General features: G+C 35.5%; 1 long non-coding RNA gene across 1 annotated transcript in view; it reads left to right on the forward strand.

Annotated features, from left to right (window-relative positions):
• Nucleotides 1-19,140, forward strand: part of LOC135221530 (uncharacterized) — a 308,567-nt gene extending 289,427 nt beyond the window's left edge. The window contains exon 4 of the long non-coding RNA XR_010316006.1: nt 18,711-19,140. This is a non-coding gene — a long non-coding RNA (uncharacterized LOC135221530). The remainder of the gene's footprint in view (nt 1-18,710) is intronic.
• Nucleotides 19,141-21,084: the final 1,944 nt, after the last annotated feature.

A 21,084-nucleotide genomic window follows, 5' to 3' on the forward strand; every position in this document is an offset into this window, starting at 1 on the left:
GATATATACATGTTATATATCTATATATATATTATAATATATATATTATATTATTATTACTATATATTAATATATTATACATATACATATATGTGTGTATATAATATATATACATATACATATATGTGATACATATATATATATTATATATATATATATATATATACATATATATATACACTATATACATTCTTTCAATGGCATGCTTTTGCAGTTCCTCTTAGAAAGCCTTTCAGTGCTTTATCGGCTCATTCACTTCCCTCGCTCTTTCTTCCTTTCATTCTATCTGTCGTTTTTACACTCTATGTTCCAATTTTCATTTATCACCTGCCGCCCTTCTTCTCCGCTCGTTTCCGATTCGATTGTTTTAGAGAGCGGCTTTCGTGCTTTATTTGTTTTGAATCTTTTTCCCAAAGAAGTTATATGTTTGTCTTGGGGTTAGAAACTTGCGTCTTAAAAGTGGGCCAGGGGAAATGTTAGGTCACTTCTTTATTAGATCCTTTCGACGTTCGATTTTCCTTCCTCTATTTTGGCCTTGGGGGGGAAATCACTTTTCACTTTTATGTTTTGAGGATTATCTCTGTGTGGTATATTATTGGAACAGAATCGGAGGGATAGATTATTTGTTTTTATTTTATTCCATATTCTCTCTCTCTCTCTCTCTCTCTCTCTCTCTCTCTCTCTCTCTCTCTCTCTCTCTCTCATCCACATGTCAGCGAAATTTATCCCGTAATACAATACTTTCGCAGTGATATATAATCATTCCATAACCCTCAAATGCTGAGGTTTGTAACAAGATGGTTTTAGGAATTTATGAAAAGATTTAATATTATAAATTGTCCTTTGATTGCTTCCAGTTTTATTTTATCATATTTGCTTTTTTATCATTACTCAAAACCTCTTGAACAGTTTCCCTGAATATCTTTTTTACAACAGCGGCTAGAGATCGGTGACGAGATCAACCAGTTTTAAATGTAATAGGGATATAAATTTGATTATGATCTGAGCAGTACTTTCACTCGATGTTTATATAATTTACCCAACACTTTCTGCTTTTTTGCGTTTTCCATAGGACATTTGATGTACATTTGCTCTTTTATATCCATATATGTTAGCAAGATGAATATCTGACAGAATGGAATAACATCCACTAACTTAATTAGAATAAGAATGTATGAAAAAAAGATTTTTGTACCAAAATATTACTGAAATCGACGTTCCTTGACCCTTTGATGTTGAAAGGTTGAAAGTTAAGTTCGTCTCTCGTGTACTTGTGCATGGAAACAGGGAAAATGCTAGCATGCATAAACGTAAAATCCTGTATTGGATTTGTTACCTAACACTACGTAGATAACCTAATGTCAAAGGTTGCGCTGGTAAGAGATGCAGGTTCGCGTTATTTTTTATCATTCTCTACGAATTCTCTGATTGAGCTGAATTGCCGCACTGGAAGTTCTTCCTATTTAAAGACTGTGGTTCGGCCTTTTTGTCAATTCGATTGCAAACTTTGTCCATTTTTTTAATGGTTGGCGTGCTTTGCAAACTATGTTTTGTTATTCAGTTTGTGTGGCTATAATTTTTATACAACTAAGTTTTCTCACGGAGCAAAATCACAGATCTGCAGTTGTGATTATCTCTATTATTTCATGACTTCTTTGATCCAATTTCCTCTTTCTACTTCATCTTCCACTTCCAGGAAATCTGATTTCCTTCCAGATTGACCAATAAAGGGAGCTGTGCAGTCCTGTGGAAATCTTTATGTCTATATATATATATACTATATATATATATATATATATATATATATATATATATATATATATATATATATATATATATATATATATATATATTATTATATATCTTTATCTTTCCTTTATTGTCCCATGTCCCCTGCGTGTAAGCCTAGAGAAGATTGATTTTACGGCATAATGCTGATTACATGTGTAATACATTTGTTCACTCTTCTTTTTCTGTGGATCTTGAGGCCTAATTAATGAAAGCTGGATAAGCCTCTCTTCGTGGAAGGCAGAGAGACTAATGAGTGTGATGAAATATAAAATGGTTATTTTTTATAACTGCACTAATAAGGAAATGGTACATAATCAAATTTCTTCAGTGATTAACAGTACCTGAATTGATATTTGTACAGTAAACTATAGCTTAGAATCATTGTAATTTAGGAAATACGTTTTTGTTTCATTACTAAAAATTGGTTTCATGAGAGCAACAGAACTTTTTAATTGTGAATTCCTATATCAACAGAAGACGTATATATATAGTTTTCCTTTATAGCGGTGAAAAATGGGAAGTATACTTAGTGATAATAATTCAACAATTGCTTTGTGGGAATGGAAGAGCTTCATTCAATTTCTGATAAGTTATGACCTGTTCAATGGAATCGTCATCAAAAATCAAATCATTATGGAGTAAGGTTTTTTATAAAAACCATTCTGTACATTCACCGACCATGTATTTCATGTACGGTATAACAAGTACATCTTAAAAGCATATTTTCTAATTGGCAGAAATAACTTACCTCATTACGAAATTATATTCTTTAAAAGAATTTGTGATTTATGGGGAATACTTTGCGTTCACAATTTATTAGAAGTCTATGCCGTTATCGGTGTCTGACATTTAGTTTTTGTTATGATGGATAAATGACGACTCTTATAGCTACCCAAAAAGGCCAGTAGCACTGCTAGAAAATGTCCACAGATTGCCGGCCATATATGTAAAAGATGAAAACAAATTTGAAGATAGGCCTGGTTTCATTGTATATACATGACAAAAAAAATTAAACCTAATTCAAGTTCAGAGGTTCTGTAGTAATCCATGACACGCGCATATATATATATATATATATATATATATATATATATTATATATATATATATATATATGTGTGTGTGTGTGTGTGTGTGTGTGTGTGTGTGTGTGTGTGTACCCTTTTTGCTGATCGGCCTCCCAAAGATTTCGCCGATCCCTTTGCCCTCTTAAGTGACCTGCCTGGGAAGTTCTCATACTATAACTCCCAGAACTTTGAGGTGTAGGCCTCGCATCTTTCCGTATCTGAGACGGACAAGATTGCCAATAGTGATCCACACTCTTACACATTCCACAATATTTAACTCTACACATTTTCTTTGGGTGCCCTGGTTTATTACAATTGTAGCAACGCAACTGCCGTTGCCTTTGATCGATCGATCTCCTATTACATTCAACTTTTTCACAAAAAAGGGGAAAAGAAAATTCTGCGTCTCTTTGCACCCTATTTCTCGGGCCTGTCCCATTAAAAAATTTACTATCTACAGTGGGACATTTAGACATATGTTTCTGACTTTGGGCGTAAATTAATTCATCATCTGATGTAGGTTCAATCTTTTCATCAAAACTATCCACTGTTGCATCCGGTACGTCGTGCAACAACATCACAAAATGGATCAGTTTATGTAAATTGTCAAGTGAGACACTACCCCCTTTAACCCACTTAGAAGTTTTCAATTTTTCTATCCATTCTCCCGCTGAGTCAAAAAGTTTTTAGCTATGTTTGATGAGGCTAGTTGGGCCTTTCCGTATTTTATATAGCCCTCTTAGATCTCCCACCATATCCCCGTGTTCCTTTGAGCCATAAGCTGCTCTTAAAAATGCTTGCAAATCAGCCCATGTCTGACATTTTGCATATTGAAAACTCCTGCAACGATAGGAAAGATCACCCTTATTGAAATCAAACAAAGCTTTTGCCTCTCTGTATACCTCTACATCATCTGTTATCCCTTCAGTAAAGATTTGTACTGGCTGTGAAAGAACCCGGCAACAACTCCACGAAATGGACTCACGCACTCACTAACATTCTTAATGAGGTGAAGCAGAGTCTGCGTACCACTGCGTCAGCCATTTTGCTCTCTTTACGAAAGCTCTTATACCTTACGATCCTCCCTGACCTCAATAACATTAATGCATTTATGCACACAAAAATCCCAATCCAGAAAAATTAATGATAAACAAACATGCACCGCACCCAGTAAATCACCATATGAACCGCTGTTAATATTAAATACAAGGTTGCGCAAAAAAAAAAAAAAAAAAAAAAAAAAAAAAAAAAAAAAAAAAAAAAAAAAAAAAAAACGGAGAAGACAACACGACAAAAGTTCGAGAGAAAAACTGCTTCGCTCAGCAAACCATCCACCCATTTGCCTCTCTCACTCTCAGACACTTGCCCTCTCTCTCTCTCTCTCTCTCTCTCTCTCTCTCTCTCTCTCTCTCTCTCTCACCAGGGCGTAACCCACAGCACCAAATATCCCCGCATATGTTACCACAAAACTCCAATGTCCACCGAATCTCGAGGGACATCAAAAATAAAAACACACTTTTGAGCAAATTAATCACCAATAAAAAGAGAAAAAAAAGAAAGAAAGGAAAGGAAACATATGAAATTACACTCACGTCTTCATAGGACCGGATCCCGAACTTGTTTACCCGTTGCAAGTGCTTGTAGTTATTCACCACAATCGATAAACAGTTTAATATGCCAAAAATTACACTTTAATTTCCCCGAAACATAACTTTACACAAATTGTTGGCTGAAGACACTGGCTGGCACACACCCAGAGAGAAACACCGTCTCGAACCTTGAGACCCCAATTCCTAACTCAGCAATAACGCGAGTTGCCTGTGACATAATTACAACCCTTTTCTCAAAAAAATATGCCTAATCTTGCTATAGTCTCTTCAGAAGCATACCTACGGCCTATAAAAAGCTTTTTACCCGCTGCCACCACCTCTTGCCGAGCTTTTATGACTAAATGACACTCATTTAAACAAATTAAACAAACAGGCAACTCTCTTATCTCTCGTTGCTGGTTATCCTTCTGCAAGAGCTAAAAATGCAAGCTGGGCTAATGAATCCTCGTAGATACAAAAATATACTTTTATTTCCCAAATTAGATAAACATTAAATGGAACAAAATGAACATAAAATGGAGTAAATAAAAGAACAAAGTCTGGCCCTCAAAAAAAACTATAAACTGTCATTCTCCTCTCCTGAGCTTGATTAAGTAAACATTCCACCTAAATCTCACAGTCTGATTAATTATGCTTTTAAATGGTCAAAGTCTTTTAGAGAACCCATTCTCTTATATAATGCCATGAACCCATCTGAAATAAAGACATATTTATTATATCACTCCAACATGTAAAAGATAATTAAAATGAACGTGTACACACTACACTTCTCTCTCTCTTATCAAAGGGTAACTTTTCCAAAGTCTTAATGTTACTCTACCTTGTGATGGGTGTGCCCTCGAGCCCTATCCAAATGTGTGTTCTATACCACGACACTGGTAATCAAAGAGTGTGCCCTCTTCTTTGGCACCTCGTACCATTAAGCCCCATACATCACACACTACGAACACACACGCACGGACATGCCTTTTCGGAATGGCATAGCAACCGGCCGTGCCGCACCCAGTCACATGATTTCTGAAAGGTCATCAACCTCATATCACATGGTCACCAATTCTGACTGTTTTCCATTTCACCACTCTTCGAGGAATCAAGCGCATGTCGTTAAGCCCTCCTGTCTCTTAGCAGAAAAAGCTGAGATTAACAATTCACCCTCACACCTACTTTTTAAGATGCCATTGTGGTCTCATGGGGGACGCCCCAGAGCCCAGGCCTATAGTTTATGGAACAGGGGGGATGTGGATATCCCAATCTTTATAGACACCCGTGCGTCTAATTTAATGGACTATAATCTGTATCGATCCATGTTCTCCCATTACCCTTTGAAACCCTCAACAGAGACAGTGATTAAACACCCTGGGTTGTGTTCAAATACGGTTTACTCTCGGTGATAGTGTTAATAGAACCATTTTTGGTTATAAAAGGGGTTGCGTTGGGCAACAGACTTTTGCTGGGTCATCCTGCATGTAGGAGACACAAGATTTCGATCCATGTGGGTGTTAATGGTATAACGGTTGGAATACCTGGTGTTTTTCTTCCTTATGATGATGTGATTAGAACTGAGGATATGGAGATTATTGAAAAAGGGGACGTTTTTGGCAGTGCTAATGGTGATGATACTGGGATTATGGGGAGTGCTAATATCAAAACCCACACTGATGATATGGGGAATAACTGTGGTGATGCTATGCGAGATATTGGAGTCCATGGTGGTAACAATTTTGGTGAATGTGACAATGGCATTATGGGGGGAGATACTGATACTAATATTGATATTATTACTGATACAACAATGGGGTGGATGTAATGAGAACCACGGATGGTGATGTTTATGGGATCATGGAACGGGGAGGTACTAACCACAAATATATAGGTGTTTTATCAGAGGATGTTGTTTTAATGCCAGGTTCAAAGGCTATGGTAAAAGTCAAGTTGAGGGAAGAGAGAAAACCCGCAGATGTGTGTGTAATTGAGGGTAGTAAGAAGCTAAGAGGGATTATTAGCACAGCATCAGTGAACAGTGTATCAAACACTGGTGTTACATTGTTAGAATATTTGAACTGTCATGATACAGTTAGGAAATACCAAAGGAATACATATGTGGTAGATCTCCAAGATTGGAGTAGTGACAGTGGTTCAGTAGCTGTTGTAGAGGGGAAGTCTGAGTTTTCAGAGGCAGAAATGCAATCAAGGGAGCGAATATTTAGAGAACATTTAACTAATGCAGATTATAGTGAGCATGTTGAAGCAGTAAGCGAGCTCTTGGTAGAATTTGGGGATACAGTAGCTTTACAAGGTGATAAACTGGGATTTACTAATGTGTACGAACATAAGGTAAACTTGGAGAATGGCACAAAACCTATTTATATTCCTGCATACCGCATACCTTTCAAATCAGAGAACAGGTGGAGAAAGAGGTCAATAAATGGGAAGAAGAAGGAATCATTAGGGCTAGTGTGTCTCCATACAACTTTCCTCTGTTAGCAGTGCCTAAGAAGGACTGTTCTGTCCGCGTATACGTCGATTTTAGGCGTTTAAATGAAAAAATAATCCCTGACCGTTATCCAATTGAATGCATACCAGATCTTTTTGTAGAAATCGGGGGACATGATATTTATAGCTCAATTGATTTAGTGCATTTAGTGTCATTTAATGTTTAGCTAATTTGGGAAATAAAAGTATATTTTTGTATCTACAAGGATTCATTAGCCCAGCTTGCATTTTTAGCTCTTGCAGAAGGATAACTAGCAACGAGAGATAAGAGAGTTGCCTGTTTGTTTAATTTGTTTAAACGAGTGTCATTTAGTCATAAAAGCTGGGCAAGATATATATATATATATATATATATATATATATATATATATATATATATATATATAGAGAGAGAGAGAGAGAGAGAGAGAGAGAGAGAGAGAGAGAGAGAGAGAGAGAGAGGGGCGGTAGGTATTCCTGTACAATTCCTTAAAGAGGTTGCAAGCCATCGGGATCGTCTGATATACCAGAATTTGTTTTTCCTTATTCTTTAGACCTTAAACTCATAGTTTTACCTATTCATTTATTGCTGTAAAGAGTTCAGATCCATATTAAATCCTATTTTTAAAGCTTCTTCAACCTTACCTTCTTTTGAATCTGTATGGTTTCCGTCAAAAAGTATCTACCCGTGACCTATTCCTTCTCGTTAGTGTCATGTCACCTTGTCTCCCGTACAAAGGGGAATCGATAGTTGGCGCTTGACATGCACGAGGCATTTAACGGAGTCTTGCTTCTGGGCCTGTTAACCAAACTTCCTGCTAATAGATTCATCCCGGCCCTCTTGAAGCGTTTTGCCTAATTGTGTAATTTTTATTTATTTATTTATTTATTTATTGATTTTGAAAGGGCAGCAACTGGTTTTTTCCTCACCCTTAATTGTGATCATTAATGTTATGTTGTATCACATATTCTTTTCCTCCTCATCACCATTGACCTTCTCTTGTCTACCTCCTTCTAATCGAGCTAATGATTCATTCCCCCATGTTTCTCTCCCTCCTTGATCATCGTTTCTTTCTTATTTTTATCCTACACTATCTAGCGTTGCTGTTTTCGTTAACTCCTGTCTAATTCTGTGATATATATTCATGAAAATTTAGTTGAACCAAACCTACAAGGAAGGTGTGTGTATTAGATACCATGGATTCTTTTCCCAAATCCCAGTTATTATAACATTAATTTGACTTTCTTTTTTTTTTTTGAGATTCGGCCCCTTTGTGTGCGTGTGTGTGTGTGTGTGCATGTGTGTGTGTACTTCATTTTCTATTTCACTCCTAGATAGCATAAAGCATAAAGCATTTTGCTTGAGGAGTGACCCAGCTCCCACATCTTCTCTCGACTCCTCCGTTTTTTTTAAGAATAATAGCTTCTGTTTTTAGTTTTCCGTAAAAGAAAACTGTTGATTTGGCTTTGTCCGTCCGCACTTTTTCTGTCCGCCTTCAGATCTTAAAAACGAGTGAGGCTCGGAGGCTGTAAAATGGTATGTTGATCATCCACCCTCCAGTCATCAAACATGTCAAAGTGCAGCCCTCTAGTCTCATTAGGTTTTGTTTGATGAAAGTTAAATTTGGTCATGGTCGTGAGTCTGGCAACGCTATAGGACAAACTACCATCGGTCGTGGTTGAAGGTTTCATGAGCCACCGCTCATGCAGCATATACCGAGATCACCGAAAAATGATGTATTTTCGGTGGCCTTGAGTATGCGCTCCGAAGAAGCTTCGACGTATTTTTTACTTATTTTTTTCATATAGGTGCCATTTCGATTACTTCTCCCAGCATGTTTGGCAGAATCACCAATTCCCGATTACATGATGCAGCAATTGTTTCTTTCCCTCTACCGTCAGGTTTTGGAATTCTTTTCCAGCTTCTGCTTTCCTTACTCTACTAACCTTTATTCCTTCTAGAGCAGGTCCATCGCTACCTTAATGCTTACACCCACTCTCCTTTTCCTTTTTCATGCATTTCTTGGGCTTAGACTGATACGGACATTATTTTGCCTTTACTCTGTTTTTCTTTAGTTTGGAAAATAACTGTGTTAACAAGACTATTTTGTTTTCACACAGTTATATTTGTATATAGCAGAAACTGTCAGTCAATTTTTAGTTTTTATGAAGAGCTTTTGCATCTTTTTTTTAAGATTTAATAAGAGTTATGTGGCTGACCTCTTTATATTCTATCAAAAGGAAGAAAATAAACAGCCGTAAGAAATAAGCTGCTATCCAGACGGGAAACACGACCACAAATCTTCCACAAATTTCCGTTACGGAAAACGGGAACGGTTACATCCATATCCTTTCCGGCCTCCAATCGAACTAGATCCCCCAAAGAGAGTTTTAAATTTGGAGGATATTTTTGATTCTTGGAAATGAGCGCCATAGGGCGTTGGCTGTGGTCCAGAAACCTAAAGGGTCCAGGACAAAAATAGAATCAGCTGATGACCGACTACAAATATCATTGGCCTATTGATGAGTCTACTTTAGCTTTATATTTCATAGGAAAACGGCTTTTCAATATATTATTTAAATCTGTACTATAATACTTCACAGGCGCACACAAAGATTTCAGGATAATTTCCGTAGTCCTTTCTAAGAAACGTAATTAACCAAGGTGCGTAAATTGAAATTTACATTGTACCCGTTTCGGAAAGGTTTCGGATTAATCCGCTAGCAAAATTCTACGTATGTGTGATACGAAGTGAACAAATAATCAATAAAAAAAATATTGAAACAATGGAAGGTTACACAACTAAAAGAGGGTTCCATATATATTATAAATAAAATATATATATATATATATATATATATATATATATATAATATATATATATATATATATATATATATATATATATAGTATATATATATATATATATATATATATATATATATATATGATACTTGTAATGTGTGTTTTAAACATTGTATGTGTGATTAATGTGTATATGTTTTTCCTACAAAAAAGAGAGAGAGAGAGAGAGAGAGAAAGGTATAAAATTTTAAAGATACCTACTAATAACCACCAAACAGAGAGATTGCAGTAAGTAGTTTTGGCGTAAGTCAAGACTCATTCGGATCGAGTGGGTGTGAGGGAACTTGAGTTGTAGCTGAAGTGGGACACAAGAGAGGCTGAACATTTAATGGGAGGATGTCGACAGTCTTCGACGCAAGGAACAAAGAATTAATTGTTGTTCTTGTTTACCTTTGTAATAATGCCTCTTATCTTTGTTTTTTCTTATTTTCAGTGGCTTTATATCCATTTTATAAATTATGTGACTAATTTTGACCACACACATATATATATATATATATATATATATATGTGTATATATATATATATATATATATATATATATATATATATATATAGTATATACATACTATATATATAAAAGGCGTATATATAATATATATAGTATTTGTGTGTGTATGTATATTCAATTGTATTCCACATAAGAAAATGAAAATGGTTTATCTCTGAAAATGCCCAACAGTTTCGTCCTACCATATCTTCGTGCCTAAAAAAGATTACCAGTAACTATATGTATATATATATATATATATATATATATATATATATACACACTCGTATATATATATATATATATAATATATATATATATATATATATATATAAATAACTTATAAAGAGCTTCAATAAATTCATAATATACTAACAATTTCTTATCTGTGTCAACTCCCCACAACTCTAGTACTTAATTTTTTATGTAGAAAGTGCTCCTTATCAGTGTCTGGCATAAAGCCTTGTTAATCATATTACCGTGCAAAGCTAAACCCTCAAGGCTTCTATTAGAAACTAATTCTAACTTTCGTATTTCGTATCAGACTTATGTTTCTTGGTTTCTGGTTGTTCCTCTGTGCTTTTTTTAAATTGTGTCCACAGGATATGTTCAGCCGTCCTTCTTTATCTTCCCAACGCTAAAGTCTTCTTCTTCATTTCTTCATAACCTTCGTCAAAAACTCGTTCTTGATTCCACTTAATCATGTGTGGTGGTAATGCTAGTGTCTCTGAGTGAGATAAACAAATCCTTGCTTGTTGGTTCTAATACCTTTAAGTCTCCTTTCTTTCCTATCTGCGTCTTATTTTCTTTACAATGGCAGTAGTGTTGGTAGTTGAGAAACCATCTGCGTTCCCCCTCCCCCCAATGGCTTATTACTTTGGGCTTCGAAGTAAATATTAGCAAGTCCTCGAAATATCAGAACTTGGGAGTTGCGAAATCTGCTTCTGAGAAAATGGGTGAGTTATTTAGACGCCGCAAGAACGTCTTGTTTATGGAGATGATTTTTGCAAACCTCTCCTATTGATAGTTTATTCAAATGGTTTTTGTGTCATAAAACATTACGTTCTTACATCGAACTTGAATTTCCTTCATCTTGAAGCCACCGTTGTTTGCTTGTTCTGTAGGCAATGTTTTGAGAGCTTTCTATTTTATGCCAACTACTCTTTCGCCTTCGTTGAGCTCGTCAAACTCCAGAAAACCGTAGGGTTTTATGCGAAAGTGTCAAGCCAACTATCAACCGGATTAATCAGCACCCCCATAATAAATGTATCAGCGTTATACGGCGTACATATCTTTATATATCAGAAGAGACGTAGTCCACTGCCACTCTCTTGCCCTGCAAGCCTTAACATGCGAGGCCCGTCTTGTGTCTTTATAGGCACCAAAAAGAAAAATCATAAGAAGAGTCAAACAGAATTGACAGATAAACGTTCTGTTGGAGATTCTCTTTGTCAGCTTATGTCATGATTTTTTTTGTATTATTTTTCTATATAGTACAATATTTTGGTAAACAATCACAACGCATATCTTTACTATTGCACTGAAGGTTATTGTATCGCATGTGGTAACGGCAAAGATGTAAGTTATGTTCGCTTTTTATTTTGAACAAAAAAATATTTTGCGTAATACATTTCCATTGGATTTCTGGGAATAACATTTTCATTTAATTTTGCTGTCATGCAACCCTGCTTGAATATAAAAAATGACAATTCATTATAAATCATTTCCTTTGGATACCTTGGAATAACAGTTTCGTTTCATTCTGCTATCAGTCAACTAATTTTTCTTATAGTTTTGTAACCCTACTTGAATAATAAAATGATATTGCATTATCATTCATTTCAACATTAGTACAGATTCTATAACTTGACAGTATGGAGGGAACTCTTTTTTTTTGTTATTTCTCGTATCTCAGCAATCTTGGAATATTTGCAATTGTTATTCTGATCATTATTCCTCATACACATGTTTGAATTGTTGTACGAAGTCAATTCAATGTTTGAATTATGATTCTTAGCTAGTGAGTATTATAAATAAATATTTAAGAAGTGAATAGAAATACGAGAAGTATAACAGCCTGTATAATATGCGGGGAAATTTTCGCCTCCTACTATTTGTTGTAAGAACGACTCTAATTTTGTGATGGAACCCCAAAACGGGAGAATTCGCAGAAGAGAAAGAAACAAACTTTCTTCTTGAGTTGTTTAATGATCAAAGTCATCTCGGGATCTGGAGAAACCTTTTTTCCTTTTTGAAATTACAGTGGCTGATTGTTTTCTACGTTTAGCGAAAGGAGGGGTTATCGCTGTCTATTGTTTCCTTTGTTTATCGATAAATAGTAACTATGACATTATAAAAGAGAAAGTTATATAACCATTTTATTCTTATATGTTATGATCCTCCTTTCCTTCACTGTAGCTTGAATTTAAATATTCGTTTCCCAAAATCAAGAAAATAAAAAGGGAAAATCTGGATAAACAAAATGAAGATGGAAGAATTGAATTGAAGATTTAAAAGGAAAAGTTAAATAAAGGAAATAAAAAGCAAGAAATTAAGCAAAGAAAATAAGAAGGAAAACATTAAATAAAGAAAATACAAAGAATATTGTCTTTTGATTTATGAAAATTTTCAGAGCAACTTGTGAATATTGACCAAGACTCGCGTTACCCTACGAAATGAGTGACTAATGATTATATATGATCATCTCATAATCGTCAGGATCGCTGTTATTGTCAAGCCTAATCCTACGTAAGAGGGATTAATGGTGGAATTTGCATAACTAACTAACAATGGCAATTTATTATAGACCGCCGCTTCTTGTCGGATACAGGGATTCAAAGATTACTTGTAATTCTGTGCACGATTTTGCCAATATCCTCAGCGTAGAGTATTTCAAGGTTTTCGTGATCCATAGATTTTCCCATTTTCATTTCCATTGTAATTAGAAAAGGAAATTAGAGATTTTAAACACCTGTCCGCTTGATTAGCATAGTTACCTAATTTTCCGGGTCATTTCCATTTTCTCTCACGAATGCTAGATGTCATTAGCATGTTTTCCCAGATGGTGGTGCGGCACTGGTTTTGTTAATATGAAATATATATATATATATATATATATATATATATATATATATATATATATATATATGTATATATATATATACTATATATCAACGTACCAATTTGCAGCCCTCTAGCCTCAGAAATTTGTAAGAGCTGAGGGCGGACCGAATAATTGCGGACGGACAGACAAAGTTATCTCAATAGTTTTCTTTTACAGACAACTAGAAATAATGCAAGGGGATAACCTATCCTATATCCAATTGCAGATTCAAACCACCTTATAATCTAGTCCAATTTTCCCTGGTACACAACATTCAAAAGGAAATAACTAACAATCCATTCATTCACCAGTATTCCAGTAATCCTGCGAGCAAGACAAACAGACAAACAATCTGAACCAGAAAAACGTAACATCACTATAAATTATAATTAACAAAAACGAAAATCTAAGAAAACTGAAAGAAAGGGAAAAATAATTACCTGAAATATTAAGTTTCAGAGACTTACAGTCAACAGTTAAACTGCAACAACTTGCGTTACGAAGAGTCCTATAAATACGTAGAATAAAATGGGATAAGTAACGTGATCCAGGTACTGCATTATCGTTCTGTCGTTGTTATTCTCTGGTCTAGTTTATTTTTCAATGGCTAGAATTCTGTCTTGCGGAATGTTGCTTTACAGGTTGCTGGTGTTTCAGATTTGTTGCATATTAATGTGTCCACATTTTGAATAATAATAATAATAATAATAATAATAATAATAATGGTCAGTGCTTGATTTGTGATAAACGAAGTTCAACGAAGGAGAAAACCTCATAGGGTAGATTTAGAAGCCTTTAGTGCAAATGGCGAAGCGTGCGTGATCTCGGCTGGATTATGGAGTAATGCAGGTTGAGGTGACCCATCACGTAACACAGGTTCTAGGATTACGCTGAAAGAGCAAAGGTTACCGAATGTAATGGCTTGGACTGTAAGTTTTGAAACAAGCTTTTTTTTATTTCTATAGGTACAGTATTTTAAAGACTTTGGTCTCAACGTACATGTTACATCGATGTGCCGTTGTTAGCATAAGCCGTGAATTATGTACTTGTGATTACTCGTAGTCTGGAGAGAAAAGGGCACCTTCACCCAGGGAATTCTTGCTGAGAACTAGAAGGTCCGCACTCTACGGAGGTAATCCTTATCCAGGGGAAATTCGCGCGCACACTTACGCACATACATACATACATGATGTACATGATGTGTGTGGGTATATAGAATATTAAAGTATGTATTTAGTTTATTCGGAATCCTTAATTACTGAAATGAAAACTATGTATGCATATCTCGAATATAAAAATGGGATGCAACAATGATATTCTTATATATTACCCATATACTACTTGTGCGTTGATTTTTTAAATTGGATTCCTTGTTTACAATTAACGAGGGATTAACCGATAATGATAATTTACTGTATTGTTCAATGACGTCACTATTTGTGCTTACGGGTTTTAGATAAATAGATAACTGAATGTATTAACAAAGATGAGTTTGTTCTTTCAGTATAATTCATTCATTTAATTTCCATCTTCAACAACATTTTCATAATGCCTTAGAAGACATAAACCCCAAGAAAGCTAGATTCGAAAAGCGCAAGCAGCTGAAGACACCGCATGTAAAATATCTTCGCATGAGATCTGAGATACAAAGTCAACGAACCGCCAGCTTTCGAGATTTGCCGATATTGGCCCAGCCAGTGATTCCAATAAGGCTCTGTCGAGTCTGAAGGCTTCGGAAATGAGTGAGTCGAAGCGGAATCACTTATTGCTTGTGGTTTGGTTACTCTGAAGAATGGCTCCCCTGTTTCCTGTGATGGGTGCAACACTGCGTACTCGTGCGTGTGTTTGGAAGACAACAAAGGATTTTGGTAATCTCTCTCTCTCCTCTCTCTCTCTCTCTCTCTCTCTCTCTCTCTCTCGTGATATTTTGATTACTCTTAGACGTAGGGGAAATGGCTATGTTAATTGAGAATTTTTTTTTTCCAAAATAACCAAAATGATCTCGTAAAATTAACACAGCATCTCAGTTTGGAACGGCATACAGTTTCTTTAGCACCCTTATCTCTGTAGTTCTAAGTTTAGGTAGGTATGAAGTATTACATCACTACGGGCATAATGAACCTTGATTTGGACAAATGATTTTCTGTCGTCTTCCTCTGTTTTCAGTATTTTACACCTTGTCTTTCTTATTTTATCTACGGTCCTCGAAAATTGCGAACCAGGCTTGGTGTGGTTTTCTACACTTTCAACAGAAACTGCATTAGTTGGAGATTTATTGAATTTGAATATTATCTATTGCTAACCTATACTCTCACTTTACATTTCTGTCCATTTGTGACATCTCCCTCGAAGGAGAACGCTCATTCTTACTCTATTTACACATGTGTTTGTTTGTTTATAGTATGTGTTTGTATAAGCCATGCAAGTATGATAAATGGAAAATCCTGCTAACATATTAACATAGGTGGATTCTGAGTAGTTCAGCCACGTAAAATGCGATTAATTAACTCGCTAAAAAGAATGCTTGTGTTGGAAGTCGGCATAAGTATTACTTATGAGAGGGTCTTTGCAAACCACAAAACGAGAGGTTTTGCTAGACGGAGCTAAATGACGCATTATATTAAAATCTATTCAAGATCGTACTGATAAGACTTATGCCCCGTAGAGGCGTAATTGTCATTGCACCTCACGCGGTGCACTGTAGGCATTACTTAAGGTTCTTTGCAACGTCCCCTTGGCCCCAAGCTGCAACCACTTTCTTTCATTTTACTGTACCTCCATTCATGTTATCTCTTTTTCATCTTGCTATCCAACTTTTCTTTAAAAAATTTTCATTGTGCAACTGCGAGGTTCTCCTCCTTTCTCACCTTTCAAACCTCCGTTACTCTATATTTTCGTTTCAGCGCTGAATGACCTCATGGTCCCAGTACTTGGCCCTTGGCCAAAATCTTATATTCTTACCCTATCCTAAGACTTATGTTTTCATCATCAGGACTTAAGATTTAGTTTTTTTGTTTTTTTTTTTTTTTTTGTGTTTTTTTTTTTTGTTTTTTTTTTTTTTAGTGCAGTAAGCGTGAGATACAGAGCGGACCTTAAAGTGTAAAATAGGGTGCCAGAACTGCAATTGTGTGTGGAAATAAAGATTCCCATAAAAACTTTCGTCTATCGTGTCTCAGCCACTAAATGGTACAGGGTCTGCGAGAAAGTTGTCTTAAGCCCAAGCGTTGGCTACGTGAAATGGAAGAATGCAATATGTCCCCAGTGAATCTCTCTCTCTCTCTCTCTCTCTCTCTCTCTCTCTCTCTCTCTCTCTCTCTCTCTCTCTCTCTCTCTCTCTCTCTCTCTCTCTCATGTTCTTAGCATTATTTTCTTCAAGATATCAAGTAGTGAGAATTTTCCAGGTGCTCTGGCATTCGTATTTCACATCCTCTCTGCTCTTACATAAAGAACAGAACTACAGCAGTGTTTTAACAATTACTGTATTTTCTATTACATTTTGATGACTATTTTTCTGAAAGTTTTAAGCCTTTCATCTCAAGTCGCGTTGATAGCAATACGAGTAAGAATTACTCCTATAATATGATGATTGAGGGATGTACTCTGATATGTTTTATAATAATTCAGGAAAAGTATTACGATATATCAATAATGATTTCAGGAAAAGTCCCTTGGTAGACGAGGCTATTCCAACAATTAGTGAATTAGCAGTATACAGTACATTCAGATCAGCATGCAACATAAAATTACCCAAAGTGAACCGCTCCTGAGCATTTACCCTATGTGCGGTTAGTATTCTATGCTGTGCGTGGCGAAATAAGAGTAAGGGCTGAAGATTGAGTGACATCGAAAAATTTCGTTCATTTCTCATAGGTACTTAAGGCACGCGTGGCTTTCCTGGTCATTTGTATTTCACCGTGACTACAAATCATTCTTCTGTAGAAATTAGTCATTAGGTGTTCTTTTTAGTAATTACGTTATTTGTCACGAAAGCCTCCATTTCATTTCGCAAATGCGTCAGATTTGTGAGAATTATGTTATTTATTGTGAGTCCTAAGATTTTCCATGGAATGTCAGAATGGTGACAGAACTAAAAGCTCAGCCTCCAGGGCTTAGGTAGCTGGAGCGCAGATTGATACTAAAGACTCTCCGAAGGTTATTCTCGCTATTATGACATCGACACCAAGATATCTAAATACAGGCTAGCCAGGATTCCAGGATCTAAAAAAAAAGCGGTAGTTTTGACAGGTTTTTCAATAACTGGCACCATGTCAGTGGGATGAAATCTTAGAATGATGGAAGTAAAATAAAAAAGGAAATCGTTTTTTTGAATTAAGAGTGGTATGGGAAAATTGAAGCACAACCAGGAGTGATTATAGTAATAATTGTTGTAATAATGCTGTGAATCTGTTTATTGCGCGGGCGCGCACACACACACACACACATACACACACTGAGAGAGCGAGAGAGAGAGAGAAAGAGAGAGAGAGAGAGATGAAATTAATTCCAAGCACCATGAAGGGGTTCTGTGATTGAAGGAACCCGATTAGATGAGAAAGTAATTGTGGCATCGAAAAGGATTGAAACATTAATAGGGTGTAAGAGAAATATGAAACGGAGGAAAACAAGAAAGGGACGGGGATGTGATTGAAGAGAACTGATAAAGAACCAGAAAGTATTTACTGGAAAGGTTGCAATGACGAGATGGAACGGGGTCGATTGGGTGAAGGAGAGAATCGAGTGAGGGGAAAGAAAGGAAAGGAAACAGTTACATGATTATTCTATCGGAACACGATGGAAATTATTTAAGAGGGAGAAAGAGGAAGAGGGTGGTTAAATGTCGTACAAAATTATCATCAGTTTCAGTGGTATTAGTGGACACCAATGAATTTTCTTCGTACACTCTAAAGAAGGAAGTTTACTCAAAGATTACTGCTAACAAAAGTACCCAGGCTTGTTAAAATGAATTCTACTATACTGAAAATGTATGTATGAAAAAAAATGTGGAGCCTTAAAAGAAATTTTAATTGTGTGAGTGTCCATGTAATTGGGTATTATATTCTAACTCATTACACAAATTCAGTTTTATTGTGTATTGCACAAATGATTAATCAATAGTTGAATGCACTTGAAACTTTCAAAATTATTTATTTAAAGAGAAAATCAGATCATTTATTGTAAAAAGGATGTCGTGTAACAATAAGGTTATATGCATTTCTAATTAACATTAAAAAGTTAGTGTCAATCATTTTTTTTATTTAATTTTAAATTATTCGTTAATCTTGTTTTCTTAATCTTTTGATTCTCTTTCCCAGGTTCCAGATAATCACCAACATCCTTGACCAAACTAATCAGGAAACATAAAAGCAAATGTGAGAATGTCATTCTTGTGGCTTACAAATTTGACTGAAGTCCATATGATGAATGTAGCTCTCTGTCCTTCACATCACTATCAGTGAAGATTCGGTTCTTAATATATCAAAATGAAAGAAGTCTTTGGTTTAATAATGAAATTTAATAGCATTAAGATATTCAGGTAATCTTCAAAAGTGTTAGGAGGCTATCCCTTTAATTTCAATAAAATTTGAGGCCCAATACATTCAGTTTGTTTTAGAGCCGTTTGTCATCAGTGAAGCGAGTGTTAAAATTATGCCCAAGTTTTATCATTTTACTAATATTATTGTAAATTATTTCTGAACAATGAAAACATGACAATTTTAACAAGGTTGGAAAGATTTTATTAAAGGCGAGCTAACGAAAAATAAGTTACTCTCGAGTATTAATTTGTTTATCTTTAGATCCGATAACTTTTACCAAAGAACAAACAGATTTCCAGGTCTCATATCATTGTTAGTTTTTGAAGCATTACATGTATAAATATTGATACATATGTAAAGTGTGTGTACATGTCACACACACACACACACACACACACACACACACACAATTATTTATATATATATATATATATATATATAATATATATATATATATATATATATATGTATATATATATATATATATATATATATATATATATATATATATATATATGTGTGTGTGTGTGTGTGTGTGTGTGTGTGTGTGTGTGCGCCCCAGATGAAAGATTTCTACTTGGTGATAAATTTTACACGACATTCGCTGAAGATTACTGTGCAAAATTGGCAGCATAAGTGTCATTTCTGCAGGTGTTTACTGCGCTTCTGAGATTATGACCCGGCAGTTCTGTGACTGAAACATAATATATACAAATCTACACCATTTGATATCTGGGTGTGTCCAAGTTAAACCCGAATAAACACTGACTGACTGTTAGCATGTCGGTTTTTTACCATAAATACTATTCTCCTTACTTTAAGGATAGTGGTTCTTGTGGTAGTTCATGTATTCAAAACTTCAAGGTAAAAACTAAAATGTTCTCCAATTTCATTCAAAGTTTGATTAATATAGTCAGAAGCAACACCTGTTATTATTATTATTACTATTATTGAAAGATGTTGCTCCTCAGCTGCGTTAATCTTATAGATATTCTTCTCTTATCTTTCTTATCGCGGCCTTCTCGTTGTTACTTAAACAGAAAGAACCTCTACAAGATTAATGCCGCTGAAGCAGCAATAACTTTTGACAAGATTTGTTTAAAAGATGGTTGCCTACCGAACGAGATACTCCTGCAGCCAACCATAATCAAGTTAGCCGTGACGTCCCGCAGCGTAGCGAAACGCCCATCAACGTAACCGCGCCGCTAAGGAGGTCTAGGCGGCTGCAGGACTTTCAGCATCGCAACCATCAACGCGGGGAAAGGGGCTTGAGACCTGGTTCAATCCCCCAATGAAAACGAAGACCTACCGCCACCAGCCAATAGTAGATCAGCATGGGGCAGACCCCCTGCTGTAAACCCAAATATAAAACGAGGACGGACACCGCTCCAAGATCAGTCCACCCTCAGCTTCCCAGTAAGAGGATGTCTGGCAGCTCCAGACGAAAGCTCGCTTGCTTTAAGAAAGATATATATATATATATATATATATATTTATATATATATCTCGTTAATGGACTGATAACTATGGTATCATAGTTTTATCTGTAAAATTCAAATATATACACCAATTTTGAAATAGAGAAGAATCTCTACAAGTGTAACGCTGCTGAAGTAGCCATACTTTTAATAAAGTATGCTTGAGAGAGGGTCTCTTCCTAAGTATAATAATAATATAATGTTAATTATTATTATTATTATTATTATTATTATTATTCTATTATTATTATTATGATTATATTATTAAGAATAATGATAATTAGAAAAACTCTATCGCAGAGGTATATATAATGTTCTAAAGGGTCCACAATAATAAAAAGTGTTGAGAGTCCGTGTATAATTTTTAAAACTTTACAAAAAGCTTTCGAACCCTTCCCTGGGTTCATCTTCAGTCCAAATGAACAATTAGTTACAACAAGTACTGAGGTGAATTTAAAAATAAACAAGAGTCGTTGAAGATCGTTGACACCGATCGTTAGCTCGTTTATGGACCAGGTGATGAAGAAAGAGGGCAGTTAACTCCAACTAGGTGAGAACCAACAGAATTGCAGCCAGAAGGATTGATAGGGGAGAGGAAATAGCCTGGTTGGAGTTAACCGCCCTCTTTCTTCATCACCTGGTCCATAAACGAGCTAACGACCGGTGTCAACGAT

The sequence above is a fragment of the Macrobrachium nipponense genome, chromosome 2, assembly GCF_015104395.2.
Source record: "Macrobrachium nipponense isolate FS-2020 chromosome 2, ASM1510439v2, whole genome shotgun sequence".
In the NCBI taxonomy this organism is placed as follows: Eukaryota; Metazoa; Arthropoda; class Malacostraca; order Decapoda; family Palaemonidae; genus Macrobrachium; species Macrobrachium nipponense.